The sequence below is a fragment of the Triticum aestivum genome, chromosome 2B (genome assembly GCF_018294505.1).
Source record: "Triticum aestivum cultivar Chinese Spring chromosome 2B, IWGSC CS RefSeq v2.1, whole genome shotgun sequence".
NCBI classification, from domain to species: Eukaryota; Viridiplantae; Streptophyta; class Magnoliopsida; order Poales; family Poaceae; genus Triticum; species Triticum aestivum.
This window is the reverse complement of record NC_057798.1, coordinates 752,181,087-752,190,435: the sequence shown is the minus strand read 5'-3', so window position 1 is coordinate 752,190,435 and position 9,349 is coordinate 752,181,087.

Genomic DNA, 9,349 nt, shown 5'->3' with positions numbered 1-9,349 from the left:
CCCCCAAATTATAAAGTGCGCTGTGATCTCTCTATCACAGTTCATGTATACGCAAAAACGCATACTGGCCCAAGGAAAGGAACCCTTAGCGGAACTATTCTCTTTGGAAGATGTTTCTTACAATCAAATGTAATATAACATAACTCCCCGAATACAACTTGTCTGTCCAAGCAACTATGACCAGACTGCCTAGTTTCCGAACATACCTTGGTGTTTACCAATGGTTTAAAATATCAAGAAACACTCCAACCCTCAGGTTATGGAGGTCGAAGCAGGAAGTCTGCCATGACAATCGTTTTACAATTCGGCTGGAGAAAAGTTTGTTGATAAAGTGCAGTATTACTCAGACTCAAAAACTTCTTCTTCCTCTAGACTCTATAGTAGGTTGTCTAGTTTACAATCATGTTGAGAAATCCTAGCTGATGTTTTCACTTGGTCATACACTAAGCTAACAGGAATTTCTTGTCCATCTGGTCCCCGAGGTCCGACCCGGGCCATATGATTCGGATCAAGCATGGTATACCATGTTTTCACCATGGCCCAGGCTTCTCGAGGGCCTTCCCGACATGCGGATATCTTCCATAGCTCGAAGCAGCGATGAGATCCCTTGAATAAATTCGCAAGATCTTCCATACTTCCTGGAAGGGGATCGGACAACCATAAAGCCTTCGCCATGTTCCTTAATGATTTTCGAGCTCGCTCGTGCACTTTGAACAACTCTTGTAGCAAGTCTCCTTGGAATCCGGACACTTCTCCTTTGGGACGTCTGGTTAGCACACCTACAGTAAGCAAACTTGTCAGCATTTCAAACCGGAGACTGTTTTGACGGATAGGTTACAGAGCATACTGAATATGCCGCCTTTAAATTTATTGTTCTCCTTCAAAGCATTCGATAATTGGACTCTCACATCCTTCAGTTCTTCGGCCTGCTTGATGTTTGCATTTTGAAGTTTGTTCTTCTCATCAATGGTCCGTGTCAATACACGTTGACCAACGGCTTCTTGCCCTTCGGCATGTTGCTTATCTGCTTTTGCAGCCCTTAGCCTCTCTTCTAGCTGACCCATTGAGCCTGCCAAGGAGACAAAACGCATAATTAATAAAACTCATTGTGGTCACGGAGCCTTATCTCCGAAATTGCTGTTGCACTTACCATCAGGTGCCTTCTTGGTTTTCTTCAACTCTTCAAGCTCGACAGTAGCAGCAGCCAGTTTTGTTCGGCATTCTTCAAGTTGTTTCGATAACTTGTTACTCCTTTCCGTGAGTACCTAGCAATTCAAACGACTCTTAAGTCAGTTGGGTCAACTGGCTCAAGACTCGGGGGCTACTGGCATATGATTATTGAATCTGCGCAAAAAATTCTTACCCGCATATCCTTGGAAAGCTGGTGAGCGGCTCCAGCAATTCCATCGCGAGCAGCTCGGATATAAGCATCCGCTGAACTAAGAGCATTGAAAGCCTCTTCGGTAAAATGTGGATTGCGCATAGCCGCTCTCCGTCGCCGGTGACCCATGGCACTCTCGACTTCAGAGTTTGTGACAGATTCATTATCCGAATCTTTCGAGGGATGACAATCCGGCATCTCCCGCATCCCCTCCGATCCTTGTGGCAGGGTTTGGGGCCGGATCAGTCTGTGCATGGCCAGCCAGGTCTCCGGATGCAGACCGACGCACGCTCCTCTTGCGAGATGACACCACAGGGAATGTCATTATCCGGTCTATCCCTTTAATGCATATTGAAGGATTATACCTCTTTGACACCGAGGAGGGCCCGTCTGTATCATTCTTTGCCTTTCTTTTCCGAGAGTCGCCTTGTGCAAGCGTCGTCTTCGTAGAAGACACCTTTTCCGTAGCGCACTGGCGCGAGCACCGCCCCTTGGGAGCATAATATGGTACAGTGGGTGAGTCACGGTGGGAAAACCCTTTTTGAGGAGATGTCTCCTGGGCACTTACATGGGAGGAAGGAAGGAGGCCGGGGTAGTCAGCTATAATGGCCACCTCCGTATCGTCGTAGCTCATCTGAAAAAAGACTCCATCCTCAAAATCCACGAATATGTCTGGATCTTCTTCGTATCCTGGATCCAGGTCTCGACTATGGTCCTCTGGCTATGGAGCGGGGCAATAGATCCCCTCGACAACCTTTCTCCATTCCTATTAAAGGCAGTCGGATTAAACTTGGTTATCAAACATACTTGATAAAAAACAGATCAATTGAGGCCTATAACCTAAGACTCACCCAGTCAATGGGGGTATACATGGAGAAACCTTCTCGGCACTTCAAGCGAGTGAAGTCTTCTTTTTCCCTTTGAAAAGGTTGGCCAATGTGGCACCTAGCGCGGCAAAATTAGTCGGACCCTTACGCCCACAACGTGTGGCGTCGTCCTCACCATTGTACTGCCACATGGGAAACCCCCTAGATTGAAGTGGCTGAACGCATCGCGTAATTGAAATCGCCATTACCTCGACTATGGATAGTTCGGAATGGGCAAGCATTCGTACCTTGCTTGCTAATCGCTTAACCTCCACACAGTCTTCTTCTTCATAGCTTCGGGAACGCCAGCTGGCGTGCTTCTTTAAAGGAGCAGAGGAGAATTCGGGAAGACCTTGCTAGATAGGGTCCGAAAAGACCGTCGTCGATATAAAACAACTCTGAGGGCCACTCTTCGGATGCCTTCTTCAAAGTACCGGGCAGGTATCCTGTTCCGCCTATGCGCCATACTTTGGTGCCTCCCACCTCGAAAATAGATCCCTCCTGGGAGCGGGGGATGAGGCAGAAATATTTCCTCCATAAATCAAAACGGGCTCGCAGCCTAGGAACAGCTCGCAAAGGGCAACAAAACTCGCGATATATAAAATGGAGCCCGACGTGAGGTTGTGCAGTTGGAGACTGTAGTACTCCAGAAGACCTCTGAGGAAGGGGTGGATTGGAAATCCCACGCCCCTCAGCAAAAGGGAAACAAAGCACACCCGCTCCCCTGGGTTGGGGTTGGGGAATTTCTCCGCTAGTGCTTCTCCGTTGTAGGAGGTTAATCCCGCTCGAACGGGGACCAAATTCGATGGAGGGAGGTACCCCTGCACCTGCAGCGTTGCCAATTGAGTGTGTGACACCGAGCATCTCTCCCAGTCACCTTCTTGAGGGCCTCGGGGAGCATTGGCCATATTTGGTTGGTTTCTTGTGGCAAGCCCTAAGGATTTCTGTCTAGTGAGGAATGGAATCTGAGATTTGATCTCTCTTTTATAAGCACCTTATCTACATGGTCAAGGGGTTATTTGTAAAAATATTTAGACCCTTCACATTCGTCCCACACGTGGAAGCCGATGCAGCGGTGGCGCGGAAGCTGAAGAGTTCGATATTTAATGCAAAAGCCAAACTCTATAAAGCACGAGCGGGAACTCGCCTTGCAAAGACGAAGACATGAAGCCGGATACAACGTCATCATTGAAGGCAAGTTCGGGGGCTATTGAGGGAGTCCTGGATTATTGGGTCCTCGGATAGCCGGCCTATGTGACATGGGACGGACTGACAGGCCATGAAGATACAACACCGAAGGCCTTCTCCCGTGTCTGGATGGGTGATGTCTACTACGCAACCTTCTTCTTGTAGAGGTTTTTGGGCCTCCAAGTGTAGAGGTTTGTAGGAAAGTAGCAAATTTCCCTCAAGTGGATGACCTAAGGTTTATCAATCCGTGGGAGGTGTAGGATGAAGATGGTCTCTCTCAAACAACCCTGCAACCAAATAACAAAGAGTCTCTTGTGTCCCCAACACACCCAATACAATGGTAAATTGTATAGGTGCACTAGTTCGGCGAAGAGATGGTGATACAAGTGCAATATGGATGGTAGATAAAGGTATTTGTAATCTGAAATTATAAAAACAGCAAGGTAGCAAGCGATAAAAGTGAGCGTAAACAGTATTGCAATGGTAGGAAACAATGCCTAAGGTTCATACTTTCACTAGTGCAAGTTCTATCAACAATAATAACATAGATAGATCATATAACTATCCCTCAACATGCAACAAAGAGTCACTCCAAAGCCACTAATAGCGTAGAACAAACAAAGAGATTATGGTAGGGTACGAAACCACCTCAAAGTTATTCTTTCGGATCAATCTATTCAAGAGTTCGTACTAGAATAACACCTAAAGACACAAATCAACCAAAACCCTAATGTCACCTAGATACTCCATTGTCACCTCAAGTATCCGTGGGCATGATTATACGATATGCATCACACAATCTCAGATCCATCTATTCAACCAACACAAAGTACTTCAAAGAGTGCCCCAGAGTTTCTACCGGAGAGTCAAGACGAAAATGTGTGCCAACCCCTATGCATAGGTTCATGGGCGGAACCCGCAAGTTGATCACCAAAACATACATCAAGTGGATCAATAGAATACCCCATTGTCACCACAGGTATCCCACGCAAGACATACATCAAGTGTTCTCAAATCATTAAAGACTCAATCCGATAAGATAACTTCAAAGGGAAAACTCAATCCATTACAAGAGAGTAGAGGGGGAGAAACATCATAAGATCCAACTATAATAGCAAAGCTCGCGATACATCAAGATCGTGCCATAGAGAGAACACGAGAGAGAGAGAGAGAGAGAGAGCGAGATCAAACACATAGCTACTGGTACATACCCTCAGCCTCGAGGGTGAACTACTCCCTCCTCGTCATGGAGAGCGCCGGGATGATGAAGATGGCCACCGTTGAGGGATCCCCCCTCCGGCAGGGTGCCGGAACGGGCTCCCAAGATGTTTCTGGTGGCTACAGACGCTTGCGGCGGCGGAACTCCCGATCTATCTTCGTTGTCGATGTTTTTAGGGTATATGGGATTATATAAGTGAAAGAAGTCAGTCAGGGGGTGCTCGAGGGGCTCAGGAGACAGGGGCGCGCCCTCCTATCTCCTCGCCTCCTCGAGACTCTTCTGACGTGAAATCCAAGTCTCCCGGATCATATTCTTCCCAAAAATCACGCTCCCCAAGGTTTCATTCCGTTTGGACTCCGTTTGATATTCCTTTTCTTCGAAACACTGAAATAGGCTAGAAAACAGCAATATGGGCTGGGCCTCCGGTTAGTAGGTTAGTCCCAAAAATGATAATAATGTGTAAAATAAAGCCCATAATCATTCAAAAGGGGTAATATAATAGCATGGAACAATCAAAAATTGTAGATACATTGGAGACGTATCAAGCATCCCCAAGCTTAATTCTTGCTCGTCCTCGAGTAGGTAAATGATAAAAAACAAAAAAAAATATGTGGAATGCTACCTAGCATATTTCTCAATGTAATTTATCTTTATTGTGGCATGAATGTTCAGATCCAAATGATTCAAAATAAAAGTTCATATTGACATAAGAAATAGTAATACTTCAAGCATACTAATAAAAGTAATCATGTCTTCTCAAAATATCATGGCTAAAGAAAGTTCATCCCTACAAAATCATATAGTTAGGCTATGCTTCATTTTGGTCACACAAAGATGTTCCCAACTTCTATACCCCCGATGACAAGCCAAGCAATTGTTTCGTACTTAAATAATCTCAAACTTTTTCAACCTTCACGCAATACATGAGCGTGAGCCATGGATATAGCACTATGGGTGGAATAGAATAATGATTGGGGATTGTGTGGAGAATACAAAAAAGGAGAAAGTCTCACATTGACGAGGATAATCAATGGGCTATGGAGATGCCCATCAATTGATGTCAACATGAGGAGTAGGGATTGCCATGCAACGGATGCACTAGAGCTATAAATGAATGAAAGCTCAACAAAAGAAAACTAGTGGGTGTGCATCCAACTTGCTTGCTCACGAAGACCTAGGGCATTTGAGGAAGCCTATCGTAGGAATATACAAGCCAAGTTCTATAATGAAAAATTCCCACTAGTGTATGAAAGTGACAACATATGAGACTCTCTATATGAAGAACATGGTGCTACTTTGAAACACAATATATGAGACTCACTATATAAAGAACATGGTGCTACTTTGAAGCACAAGTGTGGAAAAAGAGATAGTAACATTGCCCCTTTTTATTTTTATTTTTATTTTTTTATTTTTCTTCTTTTTTTTCTTTTTTTTCTTTTTTTTCTTTGGCCTTTCTTCTTTTTTTGGCCTTTCTTTTTTTCCTTTTTGGGCAATGCTCTAATAATGATGATCATCACACTTTTATTGATTACAACACATGAATTACAACTCGAAAATAGAACAAGATGTGACTCTATATATGAATGCCTCCGGCGGTGTACCGGGATGGTGCAATGAATCAAGAGTGACATGTATAAAAAATTATGCATGGTGGCTTTGCCACAAATACGATGTCAACTACATGATCATGCAATGGCAATATGACAAAAGTAATATATGTCATGATGATGATGAACGGAACGGTGGAAAGTTGCATGGCAATATATCTCGGAATGGCTATGGAAATGCCATAATAGGTAGGTATGGTCGCTGTTTTGAGGAAGATATAAGGAGGTTTATGTGTGATAGAGTGTATCATATCACGGGGTTTGGATGCACCGGCGAAGTTTGCACCAACTCTCAAGGTGAGAAAGGGCACGGTACCGAAGAGGCTAGCAATGATGGAAAGGTAAAAGTGCGTATAATCCATGGACTCAACATTAGTCAAAAGAACTCATATACTTATTGCAAAAAATTATAAGTCATCAAAAACCAAGCACTACGCGCATGCTCCTAATTGATAGATTGGTAGGAAAAGACCATCGCTCGTCCCCGACCGCCACTCATAAGGATGCACAAGCCAGGTACACTTCATGTTTCAAATTTGTTACACAACTTTAACCATATGTGCTTGCTATGGGACTTGCTAACTTCAACACAAGCATTCTTTAAATTCATAATCACCCAACTAGCATGACTTTAATATCACTACCTCCATATCTCAAAACAATTACCAAGTATCAAATTGATCATAGCATCCAATTCACTTCCTATGATAGTTTTCATTCGAATTACCATGTTGTTTAAGACTCTCAAAATAATATAAGTGAAGCATGAGAGTTCATTAATTTCTACAAAATAAAACCACCATTGTGCTCTAAAAAGATATAAGTGAAGCACACGAGTAAATGACAAACTACTCCAACAAGATATAAGTGAAGATCAATGAGTAGTTAAATAATTATGTAACTATGTGAAGACTCTCTCTAATTTAAGAATTTAAGATCTTGGTATTTTATTAAAACATCAAGCAAACCAAAATAAAATGACATTGCAAGGATAGCACAACTCATGTGAAGAAGCAAAAACTTAGGTTCAACCGATACTAACCAATAATTGTTGAAGAAGAAAGGTGGGATGCCTACCAGGGCATCCCCAAGCTTAGAGGCTTGAGAATTCTTGAAATATTATCTTGGGGTGCCTTGGGCATCCCCAAGCTTGAGCTTTTGTGTCTCCTTAATTCCTTTCATATCATGGTTTCTCTTTTTATCAAAAGCTTCATCCACACCAAACTCAACAAGAACTCATGAGATATGTTAGTATAAACCAATGCAAAACCTTATCATTTTCTACTGTAATAAATCACTAATATTATTATTCAACATTGAATACTAAATGTCTCTGCATATTTAATACTCCTATCCTAAAATAGAATCATTAAACAAGCAAACATATGCAAACAATGCAAACATAACAGCAATCTGCCGAAACAGTATAGTCTGTAAAGAATGCAAGATTAATCATACTTCCCTAACTCCAAAAGTTATAATAAAAATACTATGCTGTATAAGATTTATCAGATCTCATTATTCAAAAAGATTCAACATTATATCACTCTCTGACTTTTCTAGGGAATTTTTGCGATAAACTTTCTGTTTTCAAACAGCAACATGTATACTAGCAAAATAAGCATGGTAAAGGCTATCCTTGACATTTTTATTGAAAGTATAGATGCAAATCATTATTATAAATAACAGAAAGAAAATACTAACAAAATAAAATGACGCTCCAAGCAAAACGCATATCATGTGGCGAATAAAAATATAGCTCCAAGTAAAGTTACCGATGAACGAAGACGAAAGAGGGGATGCCATCAGGGGCATCCCCAAGCTTAGGCTCTTGGTTGTCCTTGAATATTACCTTGGGATGCCTTGGGCATCCCCAATCATAGGCTCTTGCCACTCCTTATCCCATAGTCCATCGAATCTTTACCCAAAACTTGGAAACTTCACAACACGAAACTCAAAACAAAACTCGTAAGCTCCGTTAGTGTAAGAAAATAAAACCACCACTTAGGTACTGTAATGAACTCATTATAAATTTATATTTGTGTTAAACCTACTGTATTCCAAGTTCTCTATGGTTCATACCCTTACATACTAGCCATAGATGCATCAAAATAAGCAAACAACACACGAAAGGCAGAATCTGTCAAAAACAGAACAGTCTGTAGCAATCTGTATAAAACGTATACTTATGGAACTCCAAAAATTATGAATTAAATTGGTGGACCTGAGTAATTTGTCTATTAATCATCTGAAAAAACAATCAACCTAAAATCACTCTCCAGTAAAAAATGGTAGCTATTCTCGTGAGCGCTAAAGTTTCTGTTTTTTACAGCATGATCATAAAGACTTCACCCAAGTCTTCCCAAAGGCTCTACTTGGCACTTTATTGAAAAAAAAGCTATAAAACATGATTAATACAGTAGCATAATCATGTGGACACAAGAAAACAGTAAGGGTAAATATTGGGTTGTCTCCCAACAAGCGCTTTTCTTTAATGCCTTTCTAGCTAGGCATGATGATGACAATGATGCTCACACAAAAGATAAGAATTGAAACATAAAGAGAGCATCATGAAGAATATGACTAGCACATTTAAGTATAACGCACTTCCTATGAATAGGGATTTTGTGAGCAAACAACTTACGGGAACAATAATCAATTATCATAGGAAGGTACAACAAGCATAGCTTCAAAACTTTAAGCACATAGAGAGGAAACTTGATATTATTGCAATTCCTACAAGCATATGTTCCTACCTCATAATAATTTTCAGTAGCATCATGAATGAATTCAACAATATAACCAGCACCTAAAGCATTCTTTTCATGATCTACAATCATAGAAAATTTACTACTCTCCACATAAGCACAATTCTTCTCATTTGGAATAGTAGTGGGAGCAAACTCAACAAAATAACTATCATGTGAGGCATAATCCAATTGAAAACTAAAATCCTGATGACAAGTTTCATGGTTATTTTTATTCTTAATAGCATACAAGTCATCACAATAATCATCATAGATAGCAACTTTGTTCTCATAATCAATTGGAACCTCTTCTGGAATAGTGGAATCATCACTAAATA